This window comes from Alligator mississippiensis, chromosome 2, assembly GCF_030867095.1.
Source record: "Alligator mississippiensis isolate rAllMis1 chromosome 2, rAllMis1, whole genome shotgun sequence".
Taxonomy (NCBI): Eukaryota; Metazoa; Chordata; order Crocodylia; family Alligatoridae; genus Alligator; species Alligator mississippiensis.
Window position 1 is genome coordinate 46,114,557 of NC_081825.1, and position 16,282 is coordinate 46,130,838.

Genomic DNA, 16,282 nt, shown 5'->3' on the forward strand with positions numbered 1-16,282 from the left:
CTTTTCAGATAATAAATAATACACAAAGAAAAGGAAAAAAAAATATTTTCTGCAAGGAAATATTTCCCTTATTGAATATGCTGGCTGCTTGGGCAATGTACAAATGCATGTACAATCAAATAATAGACATTTCTTTGGTTAACCCCTCCCCCCCCAAATAATATTCATGAATTACATTTAACCATATCTTCAAAATAAGAATAAGTGCTCATTAAAATATAGGTATCTCAGTTTTAAAAATAGCTTCAAATATTATTCTGTCTGATTGTTACCTGAACAAAAAAATCACTACAACAGGTACCTGGCAATTGCAGAAATAAATGAGAGCAGTAGATTCTTTAAAAAAAAAACTTACAGTTTGTCCATATTACTTTTTAATTCTTAACTTTATTATCTTTAAAAATAATACAGGTATGCAACTTGTAGTTATATTGGGATTTTCATTATCATAACATTACATAGGTTATATTATAATTAGGGACCACTGGATTTCACGCTGGAAGTGCTGCACAGCGTGGCTTCTTTAATCTTTCAGTTTCTCGTGCACACACCCCCTGCCACCAATCAGTGGAGGGACCCTGCCACTCACCCCTGATCACTGGGGAGGTGAATGCTGTGATTTTAAATATGCCATGGTTGTTGCTTCCCACTGCTGATTAGTGAAGGGACAGTGCACTTCCAGCACGAATTCCAGTGGTCCCTAATTATAATGCCATCTGTAAGTTAATATCCAGATAGAAGAAACTGTCACAAATCTTATTTTTCTATATTGGCAGTTGCAAAACTGTGATCCAGTTGTACACAGGGCCATAGTAAGTGGTCTGTAGATTGTGCTGTGACTTGTACATCTTTATCTTGTTTTCAGTTAAAAGATTGATGAAAGGATCCATGGAAATCCATGAGAAATTCTAAGGTTTATCAGTGGTCAGATAAGCCAAAAATGTTGAAGCCTCTGTTCTAAATCCTGTCATACCTAAACTTGTTCAATAACCTTAACAACTCAGGAAGGAAAATGTCCAAGACACTAGTTATCCAAAATTTCAATTGAACATTTTGGCTTCTTTAGCATAGACTATATTAACTTCCCCTGAGCAGAAGCCAAAAGTCTGCTTTCCTCAGGCCTTACACCTTTTCACTGGACTTCATCATAAATGAAGGATATATATCATGAACACAGGCCAGCACGTGTAGACCACTACAAGGTACAATTTAGAATAATTTAGAATATTTGCTTATAAAAGATTCTGGCTTGCTATCCAGTAGTCAGACATGGATTGGAGTCATTTTATTTTACTGAATAGTAATTTAATTCAGCTACAAAACATAGACTGCCAAGATTATTCAAGTTATCCAACAGCTAAAATAAATGATCTGACTACGAGTTACTAAATTCTAGGCTGGAGAAAGAGACATTACAAAGAATAAGGATTAAGAAATCTTTATTTGTAACAAAACAATAAAAAAACATAAAATAAAAATATATCCCCACACCCATTCAGATTGAGTTCACATCTTTTCCTTATTTGTGTTCCAGTTTATTTCATCCCTCATAAATCATATGTAAATGAAGATGACACATGAATGCCAGCCTGGGGAAAAAGGACAAGATAAATCAAAGGAAAAAAAAAAAAAATTGTTATAAAAGCTTACTGAAAAGTCTTCTGAGCCATCAGTGCAGTGATCTGTCAGAGAAAAAAAAAAAAGCAGGCTTCCCCTAGAACCAGCTAGAAACTCGCTGGCTGCATCAGGAAAAATTATTAAATAAGCCTGTGCCTTGACCTCAAAGCATGCAATATCACCCCCCTGTTCTATTTATTTGGAGTGAATCTAAATGAAACACTCAAAGGAACCAATACTTTCAAAAAAGTATTTAGCTTGGAGAAAGTTGTTTCTTTTTTGCAGCTGCTTTTTGCGCTGTTTCAGATGGAAAAAAAATGCAAGATGAATGCCATGTTTTTCTTCGAATGAAACATAATTTATGCCTTATTAAATGATAAAACTTGGTTCTAACTACATTCTTCAGGCAGTTGGAGATAAATGTATTACAATGGTACAGGTCCTTCAGTGACCTAGACAGGTGAATAGTCAAACTCCATTTACTGAAAGAAAATAACATAGACATGAGGCTTTGGTTTAAGAAACTACTTTTCAGAGTAGCAGTAAATAACAATTAAAACAGACTGGTTTAGTTTTTTAAAAGAAAAAAAATGTTCACATTTACATAGGGCTTTCACAAGACTAATTCTGGGCTTTTTGTTTGTTTTCCACCTTTGTGCAGTTTACCTTCTCTCCAACTGTTTTCTTCCCTGTTCGATGCTCTGTTTCTGTGCTTCTCTTTCCTGTTGAAGTACACTTTTTTGAATATTCTCTCCTCAGTTGCGCATTTTACCCTGCTGCTGCTTCTATTGAAGTCAGTGGCAAAACTCTTATTGACTTCAATGTGGAAATGATCAGCTTTCACTCCTCGCCTCTCTCATTCTTACCCTCCATCATAGCTGGCAGCAAAACCCCACTGACTGTGGCTCTGATCTCTGAAGTGCCAGTAGACAGTGCTTCTGAGTTTTGATCCTACTCAGATCATTTTCTGACAGCCAGGACTGTGTCAAAATAGAAACATTGCTGTAGTGAAAACCATGGATTATAGGTTTATTTTACTTTTTTCATCTGGCGCTGTGTGTTAAGATTTCCTATATTGTATGGTCTTTCTTAGTACTTATCTTATTTTCAGTCCCCATGTTCACAGTGTTTTTAGTTCCAGCCACTAATATAAACATGTGGCACTAAGAGTGAAAATGGATAACACCTTCATAGAAGTATAAAAAAATGTTATGGCAGCAAAAATGCTAAGCAAACAGATATCCATATCCCTTGTCATGCCGCAAATGCCCAACATTTGTGGCCATGACAGGTGGTATCAGTTTGCGTCACTTTTTTATTGAGGTAGGCTTCTGTTAGATTTATGGCAGGAGAGCACAGTCAGTCTAGAGATGTCTGGGGGTTTCAGGGGCATGATCCTGCATGTCCAGGGATAGAAATTCAGGGGGTACATGGGATTGTGCCCCTGAAATCCTGGGAACACTTGCCTGGGCTCCATCCATTTGGAATTGCCCAGGCACTCATTGACATTCTGGTGTGTTCCCAACCTAGGAACCATCTTCTGAAAGCAGGCTCTTTTAATGACGCCTCAAGATAAACACTCAAAGTCTCTAATAACCACATCTAGCCAAAATATTTATGTCTAAAGGTAAATTTAGTATATGTTAAAAGGGAATATATAATTAAATACTCTTTTGATAAAATGCTGCTTTAAATGGAAAACTTAGACTTTTTATCAAATATCTGAAACCAGTACCTTCTCAGGTTTGGGCCAATAATTTTTACAGTAAACAAATTAAAATGTTAATGAATAGTTGGAAAACAAATCCCAACATTTTAGGACCAGCTTTATGAGTCATTTTGGAATAAAAATGAGCCATTCTATATATTCCCCCATTATGCCATACACACACACACACATACATATGTACATACATACATAATTGTATAATTCCCCAGGGGGTATTTTACTTTATAACATATAAACCACGCCAGGTGTATTTATACATAATAAATAATTATATACCCTGCATAATTATATATATATAATGGGGCTTGGCTGGCACCATGGGGCTTGCCTGGCTCCATGTATCTATGTGTGGCTTCCTGTATATATAAAATATACCCTGGGGAATTATGTACCTGTCCAATTTTGCACATAAAAGGCATGACCAGACTAATTGCATGATTTAACCCAGCAGGCTCTGTGCCTCTACCCCCATGGAGCTCCTGGCACTCCAGCGGGGAGCCCCATGTGGATGCACTGACTACAGTGGCATGCAATTGGATAGCTGGTAAGTGAGAAGGAGAGATCTTGCCTGTGCTGGGGGTGGGGGCGGTGCGGGCTCGTGCCTCCATGTGGGGTGAGCCATCTCCGTGCTTCAATGAGGGGCTTCTAGTACTCCTGTGGGAAGCCACACATGAAGGCATGGAGCCAGCCAAGCCCCATGGTGCATAGCTCCTGCCTGCAGTGCTGTACGCCTCATGTGCTGGCATGCAGCCAGCTTGGTCTAGGTCAAAGGTGCACACCAGCAGCCCAGACCAGGCTGCCTCATGCTGCCAAGTGCAGCCCCCAGGACTCAGGCAGAGTCATGCACTGCCAGAGGCTCTGCCTCCCATGGCCATGAGCATCCTGCAGCCCTGCTGCCTGCTGCTGCTGCTAAGTTGCTGATTGTGGGGGCCATGCACCCTGGGGGTGGGATGTGTGGCAGGGGGCCCACACCTACCCACACATAGCCCCACAAACTCTACATCCTTCCATACTTGCACCCCCCACAAAGCTCACACACCCACCCTTATACTTGACACCCACACATCCACACAGCCCCTTTACAATTTCCTACACCCCCACACACCCTTACACCCTCATACCTTCACAATCCCCATCCATACTCACCCCCCACAAATCTCTCCCACACACTGCATACCCACTTTCCACCATACAAAATACCTGCATATATTTCTAAAAAAAGGTTCAAATAGTGTTATATTTAGTTAAATTTGTAAAAAAATATAAAAGTAATTATTTTGCATAATTTTGATTTTTTTTTTCTGTGCATAATTCCCTGGGGTGTAATAAAAATATGCAGAACAGCTTGTTGCATCCTTGTTGCTCTCTAGGAAAAAGTAAACATTCACCCCAATGGCTGCTCTTATTTCCATGTTCACAATTAAATCTATAATTCAACAGTTTCCCTCAGATAATTTAGGAGAATATTCCTGCTTTTAATTATGCTCCCTTGTACTACATTAAGGAAGTTCTCTCACCTCATTGTGTTTACAACCTTCAAATACATGTAGACAACCCTTATGCCCTGCTTCATCATATTACTCATATTCATTTCCATTTATCTTTTATTATATGCTGAGATGTAGCCTGATGAAAATCTCCCAAATGTACGTTGTTCAGAATCCAGCCAAGTTTTGCAGCTAACGTTTGCATCTGTAATATAAATATAAAAATATAATAAAACTATCTTAAATATTGGCTTGTATGGGTATGAACTATTGAAATTAGGATAATCGGAAAGTAGGGCTGGAAGGGAGCTTATAAAGTCATTTAATCCAGACAGCTGCTTCAGATAAGATGATTCCCAAGTGAACCACCCCACCCAACTGTCTGTCTATCCTGCTTTTGAAAGTTTCCAAGGACAACAATTCCACTAATTTTTTAGATAGCCTGTTCCAATGCCTGACCAATCCCCCTACCCCACCCTCCTCTATCTTCTCTTCTTCAAGCCAAAAGACTCAGTTCTCGCAGCCTTTCACATGAGTCTTCTCTCAGGACCCTATTTTTTTTATTGCCCTGCACTAGATTCTTTCCAAACTATCCGCATGCTCCTTGAATGTAGGACCCAACATGGGACACAGGAGTCCAGTAAGACACAGGAGGAGCCCACAAGGTTTCTACATGGTTCTTTTAGTGCAGACACAGAGATTGCAGGAGCAGGCAATATCTTAGACTGTCTGTCTCATGCAGACATGATTCATAGATTCATAGATGTAGGGTCAGAAGGGACCTGAGTAGATCATCAAGTCTGACCCCTGCCCTGGGCAGGAAAGAATACTGGGATCATATAACCTCAGTTAGGTAATTGTCAAGCCTCCTCTTAAAGACCCCCAAGGTAGGATCCAGCACCACATGGCTGCTAGCAGTATTGAAAAATCAAGTGGTAGGTCTTTTCCATTCCTGGGTGGCCTGCTAAAAGGAAGAAATGGCTTAAGGAAAGGACTGTCAGTCTTGCCAGGCCTGGGAAGCATACAGATCCTATCCTGAGTGTATATGACACCCTCCCCCCACACCTGATGTGGTGGTCAAGAGAGGACTGCCTACATCTTGGGAGGGGGAGGGAGAGGGATTTCCTACTAGGTGGGAGCTCAAAGCAAAGTTAGAAAATCTGTTGGTAGCATAGTGCCAATGGCATTGTGCAGTTTCAGATTAGGGGTTAAGTTCTGGCCCCTGGGCTCCTGCTGAGCCACAGCTCCCTCTATCATTCCAGTAGCTGAAGGTTGTGGTAAATCCCTCTGTCCTCTGGCTGCTGCTCCCTGCCACAGTGTGGTGAGGGCAAGTTTGGGGGGTTTACAGTCACAGAATGCAAATATGTGTGTGGGTGCCTATGCAGGGGTGTAGTGCAGCCATTGTGGGGAGAGGGAATAGTGAAGGGTAGGGGGTATGTGATCTGAAAGGCCTTAACACACCCTGGTTCACACACTGTGGTGTACAGTTTGTGGGTCAGGCAATCCCCCAGCCACTTGGAAGCTGTACAGCACTGATTTAATGTATGAATTAATTCACCATTAAAATAATTATTCTAGTTGAACAAAACATATACAACTTTACTACCACCATCTGTTGACTCTCACAAATGTTCTGCTCCATTTTTACTTGAACAACATTCTCTGGAAAATCTTTATTGTGTCAATATCTAGGGCAGGGGTCGGCAACCCCAGACTGCTCCCAGCAGGGCTTGCAGCATCACAGCTTCCTGCTGGAAGTAGTCTGGGCTCTGTGGCTGGCAGCAGCTACCTGGGGCTGGCTGCAGCCAGAAGGCTCCAAACAGCTGTGCCGGGCTCCAGTGCATGCACCCGCATGTCAGAGCGGACAGTGGGGGAGGGGCCTGAGGCAGCACAATCCCAGTCTCTCCCCCGCCCCTGGCGCAGAGCTGGTGGCTGGGCTCCGGAGCCCAGTGTAGCTGTTTGTAGCCAGCCCAGTCTCTAGGCAGCTGCAACAAGAAGTGGACAGACTGCAAACAGCTGTGCTGGGCTCCACAGCTCCAGCATCAGCTCCCTGCTGTCAGCGACTGTGTGCACCTCAGGGCAGACATCAGGGCAGCTCAGCCTGCCCCAAGGTGCCCATGCAGTCACCACCAGCATGGAGCTGAAGCTGGAGCTGTGGAGCCCGGAGCAGCTGTTTGCAGCCTGCCTGCTGTTTGCTGCAGCTGCCCAGAGCCCAGGCTGGCTACAAACAGCTGCACTGTGCTCCAGAGCCCAGTCACCAGCTTTGTGCCGGGGGTGGGGGAGAGACCAGGGTTGTGCTGCCTTGGGCCCCTCCCCTACCACCTGCTCTGAGGTGTGCGTGTACATGTTAGTATGGAGCTGATGCCAGGGCTCTGGAGCCTGGCACAGCTGTTTGGAGCCTCCCAGCTGCAGCCGGCCCCGACTCTGGGTAGCTGCTGCCAGCCACAGAGCTGGGGCTGGGGGGCAGGGGTAGCAGGGCTGGGGGGCACAGGGCAGCAGGCTTGGGGGGAAGCAACTTTGGGTGGGGGTTTTTGGCATTCCAACCAAAAAAGGTTGCCTAGGGTAATAAGGTATCCAGGACTTCAAGCTGTAATCTAGTGGTTGCAAAACCCAAACCATATAGATCTCTGTGCTAAAATGGTAGGTTTATGTTATTGCTCTTAATTTTTATTAATATTAAATGAACAGTTTGCTTCTCTAGTTACTTAAAAGTGAAATAACATTTAAGAGCCAGTAATATAGCATATGATTGTCCAGGACCCATTTTCGAAACCTAAGTAAATACAGGTCAATCTATACCTTGTTCTCCCCTAAATAGAAAAGAAAAAAAAAATCAAGTCACTTGCTGTACCGTCTGATAAATGTATTTACTAAAAATTGATTGGTTTCCATCTTGAACCAATTTACACAACTTTGCTTTTATTATTGACTCTGGCAGTTTGTTACTTATTTCAACTCCTCTTTGTGTAATGAAATTCTGCTTGAATTGCCTATAGGCAAGACTTGCCCTTAACTTCAGTGTCTGAACCTGTGTTTTTAAATGAGCTGCTATTTCAAGAAGTGGATTTGTTTTTAGGATTTTATGTGCCTCTGAGATCTTGCATCTTGGCCTCTTTTTCCCCCTAAGACACCATGGGCAAGATTTCTCAAAGGATGTTGTTTTATCATGCAATTGGGATAAATGAAGCAAAAATTTATCTGCTCAAAGAAATAAGAAAAATATTCTAAACCCCCCCCCCCCCCTCAAAATAAAGGCATCTTTTCCTTTCCAGTTGTGACCTAAGAGATGACAATCCCTTTTTCATATCTTACCATCAGGCTTTTAACTAATTCAGGGAGAGGCATTTGATCAGGCCCTAACAAACTACGGAAGACTATAAATAGGTGACTCGTGTTTGCTCTGTACAGGCAGTTTTTAACAGTGTCTTATTTTTGCTTTGCATCCAAACACTGACCTTTTCAATCAAGAACAAAATAGAAGGGCAAAACTCATTTTAGTGATGCTGAAACCAACTAGTTTGTTTTCTTTGCAAAAAAATTTCTATAGCAACTCTCTCTTTGTTTAGCAATCCTTCTGAAAAAAAAGCATACTGCACCTCCCCCCAAAAGATGTGGGATAGCTTCATCTGGGACACCAAAGGAAATATAAGGAAATTAACACCCTTGGGCATGTCCACACAAACAAGCACATATGCTTGCAGTAGCTCAAATAGAAGCAGCACAAATTTGAGCTGGCAATTTTTGCCTCAGCGCATGTTCCTGGATATGCACTTTTGTGTGGGGCAAGCTGTGCCACTTGGGGCAAAATAATCTTGCCCATCTTTTCCTGCATCTGCAGCCAGGGGGAACTAAAGCCCTGGATCTGACCGATACTGATGCCTGTTGGATCCTGTGGGAAGGAATCCCTCATGTCAGAGTGGGTGACTGAGACTAGCTGGAGGTTCCTTTCACACTGGATGAATTCTTGGCTGCTCTCTGCCTGATACCTGTGTGCACACAGGACCCAGCCTGGCATGGCAGGTGGTCCCTGTGAGCGGGACGGGGCCCCAGGTGACAGCCTGAGTGACCCAGAGCTGCCTAAAGGTGCATGGTGCCACACCGAGCTGGATCGGGTCTGTGCAATATGGCACAGTCAGCACTGGGTGTCCGTGCTGTGCCAGGTGGGGCGGGGGCTGTGCCAGGAAGCCCCAAGTGCCCTGATGGTTGCTGCTGTGGCTGGTGAGCTGTGGTCCATGCGAGGGGGCTGGGGCCATGTGGGGTAGCATGTGGCCCCTGTGGGGGGTGGGTGGGGGACCCACCTGTCCTGAGCTGCTCCCCCCACCCCATACTTACCTGGAACAGACCCTGGTTCCAGGTCGCTGCAGCCTACATCTCTGCTTGCTCTGCATGGGCAGGCAATGTACTGCGCATCAGAGCAAGGGGCCAGCCATAGAGACACTCTGGCCAGTTACCAGAGTGTCTCTTCAGAGGACCTGAGGCTCTGGTTGCCTCAAGCATGGTCCTGGAGTGTGCCCTGCCCCACTTTTTTTTATTTTTTGTTTGTTTGTTTTTTGGGGTTTTTTGATACCTGGATATTCAGGTATCAAATTTTGAGCCTGCACTACAAATATGCAGCACTTGGAACTTTTTTTTGTTCCCATCATGCCTCTTGCTGCATCTCAAACTACTTGGAGATGCAGCAAGGGGCATGTGCAGGCTTATCTGGATGTGCCTTTTGAGTGTATCCTGCAATTTCTCTTATGGACACTGAGTCTTCTGTGTTTTTGAAGAAGAGGACTTTGATTTCTTTTACAGAGCAGTAGTAGTGCAGCATAACTATATTGGTCCTGACACAGTAATGCATAAGTTCTTCTTTGCTCCTAGGGGCATAATACTATGCTTAAAAGAAAATCTCTTACAACCCTATTTTGGTAATTAGAGGAGAGCTAGATTTTGCGATCTTGCTGCAATCATCAAGCCTGGCACCTGGAAAGAGTTTTTCACTCTCTCACTAATAGATTTTACTTCTCTCTGAGCAGCCAAAGGGCGAGTAGGTTCGACTAATATTTGATTAGATTCATTTTGTTTCAGCTTGCAATTGTCCACTGCAAATAAACATTCAGTTGGATATCAGTTCCAGGGTAACCCAACCCTGAATGTAGAACAGATGTCATATCTTAATGATGGTAAAAACAGTGTTGGAGTTTCTAATGTTTGGTACAGAAAACATATAGCCACCCTCTTAACCATATTAGTAACCTTGGTATGAGATAAGACAGTGAGATCCAAGCAAAAATATGAGATCAGGTGGGACTGCTACCAGCTTTCCCCCCCAAGAAATGGATTACAAGGTAGGACAGTCTGTTTTAGGTGAGATGTTTCTGGATACTTTGCAAGTCAGTTAGGCTTCAGGAGTGGCAAGAGACATGCAGGTGCAAGCCTGCGGTGCCCCTGTTCCCCAACTCCCCCCAGTGACCCCCAACAACCACAGAGCACCCCACCAACCTCCAGTACAGCCAAAGGTAGGCAGGGCCTGTGATGGGAAGGGGTTAACCCCAGACAGCTGCGAGGAGGCAGCTGAGTGGAGCCAAGGAGGATCTTGCCCTGCCCTGGCTCCTACTTCACCCAGCCCCCCAGGGAGAGTAGGAGGGGGGGAGAGGGCACCTACAGGTCCCTATCCAGTGGGGCAGGGTCCCCCAAACTGTGGGTAGGGTGCCCCCTAGCCCGGGAGCAGCACGGTTCTGGCAGCAGGCCCACTGCGTATGAGCACAATTTAAAAGGGTCCATCAGAGAAAAAAAAATGTAGTTAGGCTCCAGGAGTGGCAAGAGACATGTGGGTGAAAGCCCTCTGTGCCCCCGCTCCCTGAAGCCCCCAGAGTAACCCCCAGCAGCCATGGAGTGCCCTGCTGGTTCCCAGCACAGCCAGAGGTAAGTGGGGCCCATGGTGGGAGGGGGTTAACCCCAGCCAGCTGTGAGGAGGCAGCAGAGTGGAGCTGAGGAGGGTCTCACCCAGCCCCCCAGGGAGCCATGTGGCTGGAGCCTCACAAACAGGATGCCCAAACAGACGCACTTGACTGACCAGCATGCAAGTCAGTATGCACTTTGAGCAAGAGGGCCAGTGGGAGGTCCCGAGGCCCTGCCAGTGCATCCTAAGGAAGGCAGTCCCAGCTGTAGCCAGTGTACCAGTGGCACCATGTGGATGGGCATGCGCCACACCCTGAGGTTCCCCTCAGAGTCTGTGGCCTCCCGCCTGGTGCCTCAGAGGCCTCCACCCAGACAGAGTCCATGGTTCTGGGCTCCACTCAGACGTAGTCTCTGGCTCTCAGCTGTGGAGGCTGCCTGACACTTCTTTGGGGTCTGGGAGCATGGCCACCTACCCTTGTGAGGTCTGCTTCCTTTTGGGGTCTCTGGCATGCCATAAAGTGGAGCTCCAGGCCACAGTCTAGAGACTGCAGGCCATCAGGGATGGTGAGCAGGAGATACACTCCTACAGCCAGGACCTTCACCCCCTGGAGGCAGAGGGTAGACCAAGGTCACCTTTCAGGACAAGGGAGGACTTAGGAACCTCCCATTCTGTCCAGCCAAGGGTTTGGAACAAGGTGGTCAAGGGCCCCAAAGCCTGCCACACCAAGGTCCCCACCCCATTGTAGCTTTGCAAACTCTTGCAGCTCCAGGAAAGCCTGCAAAGCTGACAGCTCCTGTAGGCAACACAGGCTGAACTGTAGCTCAAAGACATTATGACATTCATAGATTCATAGATGCTAGGGTCGGAAGGGACCTCAATAGATCATTGAGTCCAACCCCCTGCATAGGCAGGAAAGAGTGCTGGGTTCAGATGACCCCAGCTAGATGCTTATCTAACCTCCTCTTGAAGACCCCCAGGGTAGGGGAAAGCACCACCTCCCTTGGGAGCCCATTCCAGACCCTGGCCACTCTAAGTGTGAAGAAGTTCTTCCTAATGTCTAGTCTAAATCTGCTCTCTGCTAGCTTGTGGCCATTATTTCTTGTAACCCCCGGAGGCGCCTTTGTGAATAAAACCTCACCAATTCCCTTCTGTGCCCCTGTGATGAACTTAATAAGCAGCCACAAGGTCGCCTCTCAACCTTCTCTTGTGGAAGCTGAAGAGGTCCAGGTGCCCCAGTCTCTCTTCATAGGTCTTGGCCTGCAAGCCCTTAACCATACGAGTGGCCCTTCTCTGGACCCTCTCCAGATTATCCACATCCCTCTTGAAGTGTGGCACCCAAAATTGCACGCAGTATTCCAACTGTGGTCTGACCAGCGCCCGATAGAGGGGAAGTATCACCTCCTTGGATCTGTTCGTCATGCATCTGCTGATGCACGATAAAGTGCCATTAGCTTTTCTGATGGCTTCGTCACACTGCTGACTCACATTCATCTTGGAGTCCACTAGGACTCCAAGATCCCTTTCCGCTTCCGTGCCACCAAGCAGGTCATTTCCTAGGCAGTAGGTATGCCGGATATTTTTCCTCCCTAGGTGCAGCACTTTGCATTTCTCCTTGTTGAATTGCATTCTGTTGTTTTCTGCCCATATGTCCAACCTGTCCAGGTCTGCTTGTAGCTGTTCCCTGCTGTCCAGCGTGTTCACTTCTCCCCACAGTTTTGTGTCATCCACAAACTTGGACACAGTACACTTCACTCCCTTGTCCAAGTCGCTGATGAAGACATTGAAGAGTATCGGGCCAAGGACCAAGCCCTGCAGGACCCCACTGCCCACACCCTTCCAGGTCGATACCGACCCATCCACCACGACTCTCTGGGTGTGACCCTCTAGCCAATTCACCACCCACCAGACTGTGTAGTCATCTAAGTCACAGCCTCTTAACTTGTTCACCAGTATGGGGTGGGATACCGTATCAAAGGTCTTCCTGAAGTCTAAGTATATGACATCAAACCCTACTCCTGCATCCAGGTGTTTTGTAACCCGGTCATAAAAAGAGACTAGATTAGTCAGGCATGATCTACCTGCTACAAACTCCTGCTGGTTTCCCCTCAGCATAATTTGTCCTGCTGGGCTCTCGCAAATGTGAGCCTTGATAATTTTTTCGAAGACTTTGCCTAGGATGGAAGTGAGACTGACTGGCCTATAGTTGCCTGGGTCTTCCTTCCTTCCTTTCTTGAAAATGGGGACCACATTGGCCCTTTTCCAGTCCTCCGGGACCTGGCCCATGTGCCATGAGTGTTCAAATATTACCACCAGTGGCTGTGCAATGACATCAGCCAGTGCCTTCAGTACCCTCGGATGGAGCTCATCCGGGCCTGCTGACTTAAAGGCATCCAGTTCCTCCAAGTGACTCTGCACCATCTCAGGGTCTACGCATGGCAGTCTGGTGCCTTGCTGCTGCCTCTACAATCCCAGTGAGAGCCTTGTCCTGCCCCTCACTTAGGAACACTGAGGCAAAGAACTTGTTGAGGAGTTCAGCCTTGTCCCCCCTGTCTGTCACCAATTGCTTCTGCCCATTTAGTAGGGGTCCTATTCCTCCCTGGGCCTTCCTTTTACTCCCGATATATCTAAAAAACATTTTTTGTTATCCTTTACTTGGGATTCCATCCTCAGCTCCATGGTAGCTTTGGCCTGTCTAACTGCCTCCCTACAAGTGCGAGAAGAGGAGGTATACTCCTCTTTGGTAATCTCTCCCCTTTTTTACTTTTTATATGCTCCCCTTTTAGTCTGCAGGCTGCCCTGGATTTGTCTGGTCAGCCAAGGAAGCCTCGTGGACCCTTTCCCTCACATCGGGATCGATATAGATTATCCATTCTGTTTTAGTTGGGTTTTTTTAGCATTTAATATATGTGGGAATAATGGAGACCTGGTGGGACTCCACCCATTACTGGGCCACAGGTATAGATGCCTATACCCTGTACAGGAGATATCAAGTGGACAAAAGGGGCGGGGGTGTAGCTCTCTGTCAAGGTAATCTATGCATCCCTAAAAGCCAACATTGGCACCCAGGGTTGATGACTGGAGACCCTCTGGATTAAAATCCATGGGGAATACAGCATTGGGGACACAATGGTGGGAGTCTACTATAGACCTCCTACGCAGGATCAAGAGCTTGATCAGGAGTGCATGGTTGTCAACTACCCAGACATCTCATGGGAAGAGCGCTCGGCCAAATTTGAACAGTTGCAAAGCTTTCTCTCATGCATGGAGGAGCTCTATCTGATTCAAGAAATCTATGGGATAATGAGAGGTAAAGTACTGCTCAACCTGGTACTGGCAATGGGGGACAACCTAATCAGTGACCTAATGATTGAGGGGAAGCTGGGTGACAGTGACCACAAGCTGATCACTTTCACCATCTGCCATAAAGCTGCGAATCCAGTCAGCAATACAGAGTCCTCGACTTCAGGAAAGCTGACATTGACAAGCTCAGGAGGCTTGTCAGTGAGGCCCTAAGGGACCATGACCCAAAGGGGAGGGGAGTTCAGGATGAGTGGTTGCTCCTCAAGGGAGTAATCCTGGATGCACAAGCAAAGGCTATCCCATCTCGGAGGAAAGGCAACAAAAGGGCGCAGCAGCCCCCTTGGCTCTGCAGGGAACTAGCGGACCTCCTGCATTTAAAAAGAAAGACCAAAGAATGGAGGATTGGATCCACCTCCAAGGAGGAATATTCTGCACTGGTTCAGACCTGGACCAGGAAAGCCAAGGCTGAATTCCAAGTAGCTACAAGTATCAAGGACAATAAAAAGGTCCTTTTTTTTTGATATGTGGGGATCTGGAGGAAATGCAAGGGCAACATTGGACCCCTGCTAAACCAGATGGGACAACTGACAACTGATGCCCAGGAAAAAGCTAACTTGCTACATGGGTACTTTGCATCATTTTTTCAGCAGTCCCAAGGGATGCCCCTGCCAATTATGGGATGGGAAAGCCTGGGCGAGGGAGATTGCTTACTCTCCATCAATGCTGACCTTGTGAAGGAACACCCTGAGAGGCTGGGTGCCTTCTGTGGTGGGCAAGCAGGGGGCGCTCCTGCATTGAACCACCCACCTCACTGTGTCTGACCACCTTCCAGGCTCCGAGTGCCTCCTTGGTGGTGCTTCAGGTCTGGCCGACCCCCTTCCTGGAGCACATCCACTAGCCTGGGGATAATATTGTCACCATCCAGGGATGTGCTTAATTCTGGCTCTGCGCACCCTGGGAAACATGGGCCTAGTAGCCCTCAAGGGTACTTGATTCACTTCAAGAACTTGGGAGGCTTCCCTCAGTTGGAAGCACAAGTAGTGGTCTCCCTTAGTCAGCTGAACCAAGGGGACCTCAAGGCATAATTTAGACCCACTCCCAATAAGTCTCCCATGCTAGGTACAAAGGAAAATTTTATTGGTTACAAGGGGTAGGGTTGGAATAGGTTATACGGTAGAACAATGTCAGAGAAATCCCATAGAGCAAACTGGCATGGCTGGGCAGCCTTTGATCACGCATCTGAGTTACTGCAAGCTATATATCTAGTTAGATCTCCTGTAGCTTAGTCACAAGTATCACCCAGAGGCAGGTGAAGATTCCCTCTGGAGGCAGGCAGTTCCTTGATCATGAGTTTTGAGAGAGAAAGCAAGTTTCAGATGGTCCAGCTTTTTCATAGACATTTGGGCTGGAAGGGACCCTGGAGGATCATCGAGTCCAGCCCCCTGCCCCAGGGGTAGGAAGTCAGCAGGGGTCATAGGATAGCAGCAAGATAAGCATCCAAATGTGTCTTGAAGGAGTTCAGAGTGGGTGCTTGAACCGCCTCCGGTGGCAGTCTATTCCAGACCTTGGGGGCTTGGGCAGTGAAGACGTTATTTCTTATGTCTAGCTTGAATCGGTCACAGTGGAGTTTGTGACCATTTGACCTTGTCATCCCTTGGGGTGCTTTGGTGAACAGACATTCCCCCAGATCTTGATAAGCACCCCTGATAAACTTATAGGTGGCCACCAGATCACCCCTGAGCCTGCACTTTTCCAGGCTGAAGAGTCCCATGGCTCTCACCTTCTCATCATAAGGTCCCTAAAGGCTCTGTCCTTGGGCCTATACATGCTCTGTCCTTGGGCCTATACTATTCAAAATCTTCATTAATGATGTGGACATTGGAGTCAGAAGTGCACTGGCCAAGTTCGCCAAAGACACCAAACTTTGGGGTAAAGCATCCACACCTGAGGACAGGAGGGCAATCCAGGCTGATCTTGATAGGCTCAGGAAGTGGGTGGAGGAGAACCTGATGGTATTTAACACTGAAAAATCCAAGGTTCTCCACCTTGGGAAGAATCCTGCAGCATCCTTATAGGCTCAGCAGTGCTACGCTGGCTAGCACTATGGATGAAAGGGACTTGGGGTCATGACTGACCACAGGATGAACATGAGCCTTCAATGTGATGCTGCAGCTAGTAAAGTGAGCAAAATGCTGGCTTGCATCCATAGATGCTTCTCAAGCAAAACCCAGGACATCATTCTCCCATTGTACTTAGCCTTGGCAA

General features: G+C 46.5%; 1 long non-coding RNA gene across 1 annotated transcript in view; it reads right to left on the minus strand.

The window, feature by feature from the left end:
* Nucleotides 1–1,691: 1,691 nt before the first annotated feature.
* The window catches only part of LOC132248315 (uncharacterized), a 33,431-nt gene continuing 18,840 nt past the window's right edge, over nt 1,692–16,282 (minus strand). The window contains exons 2-3 of the long non-coding RNA XR_009459483.1: nt 4,864–5,038; nt 1,692–2,597 (exon numbers count right to left, since the gene is read on the minus strand). This is a non-coding gene — a long non-coding RNA (uncharacterized LOC132248315). The remainder of the gene's footprint in view (nt 2,598–4,863; nt 5,039–16,282) is intronic.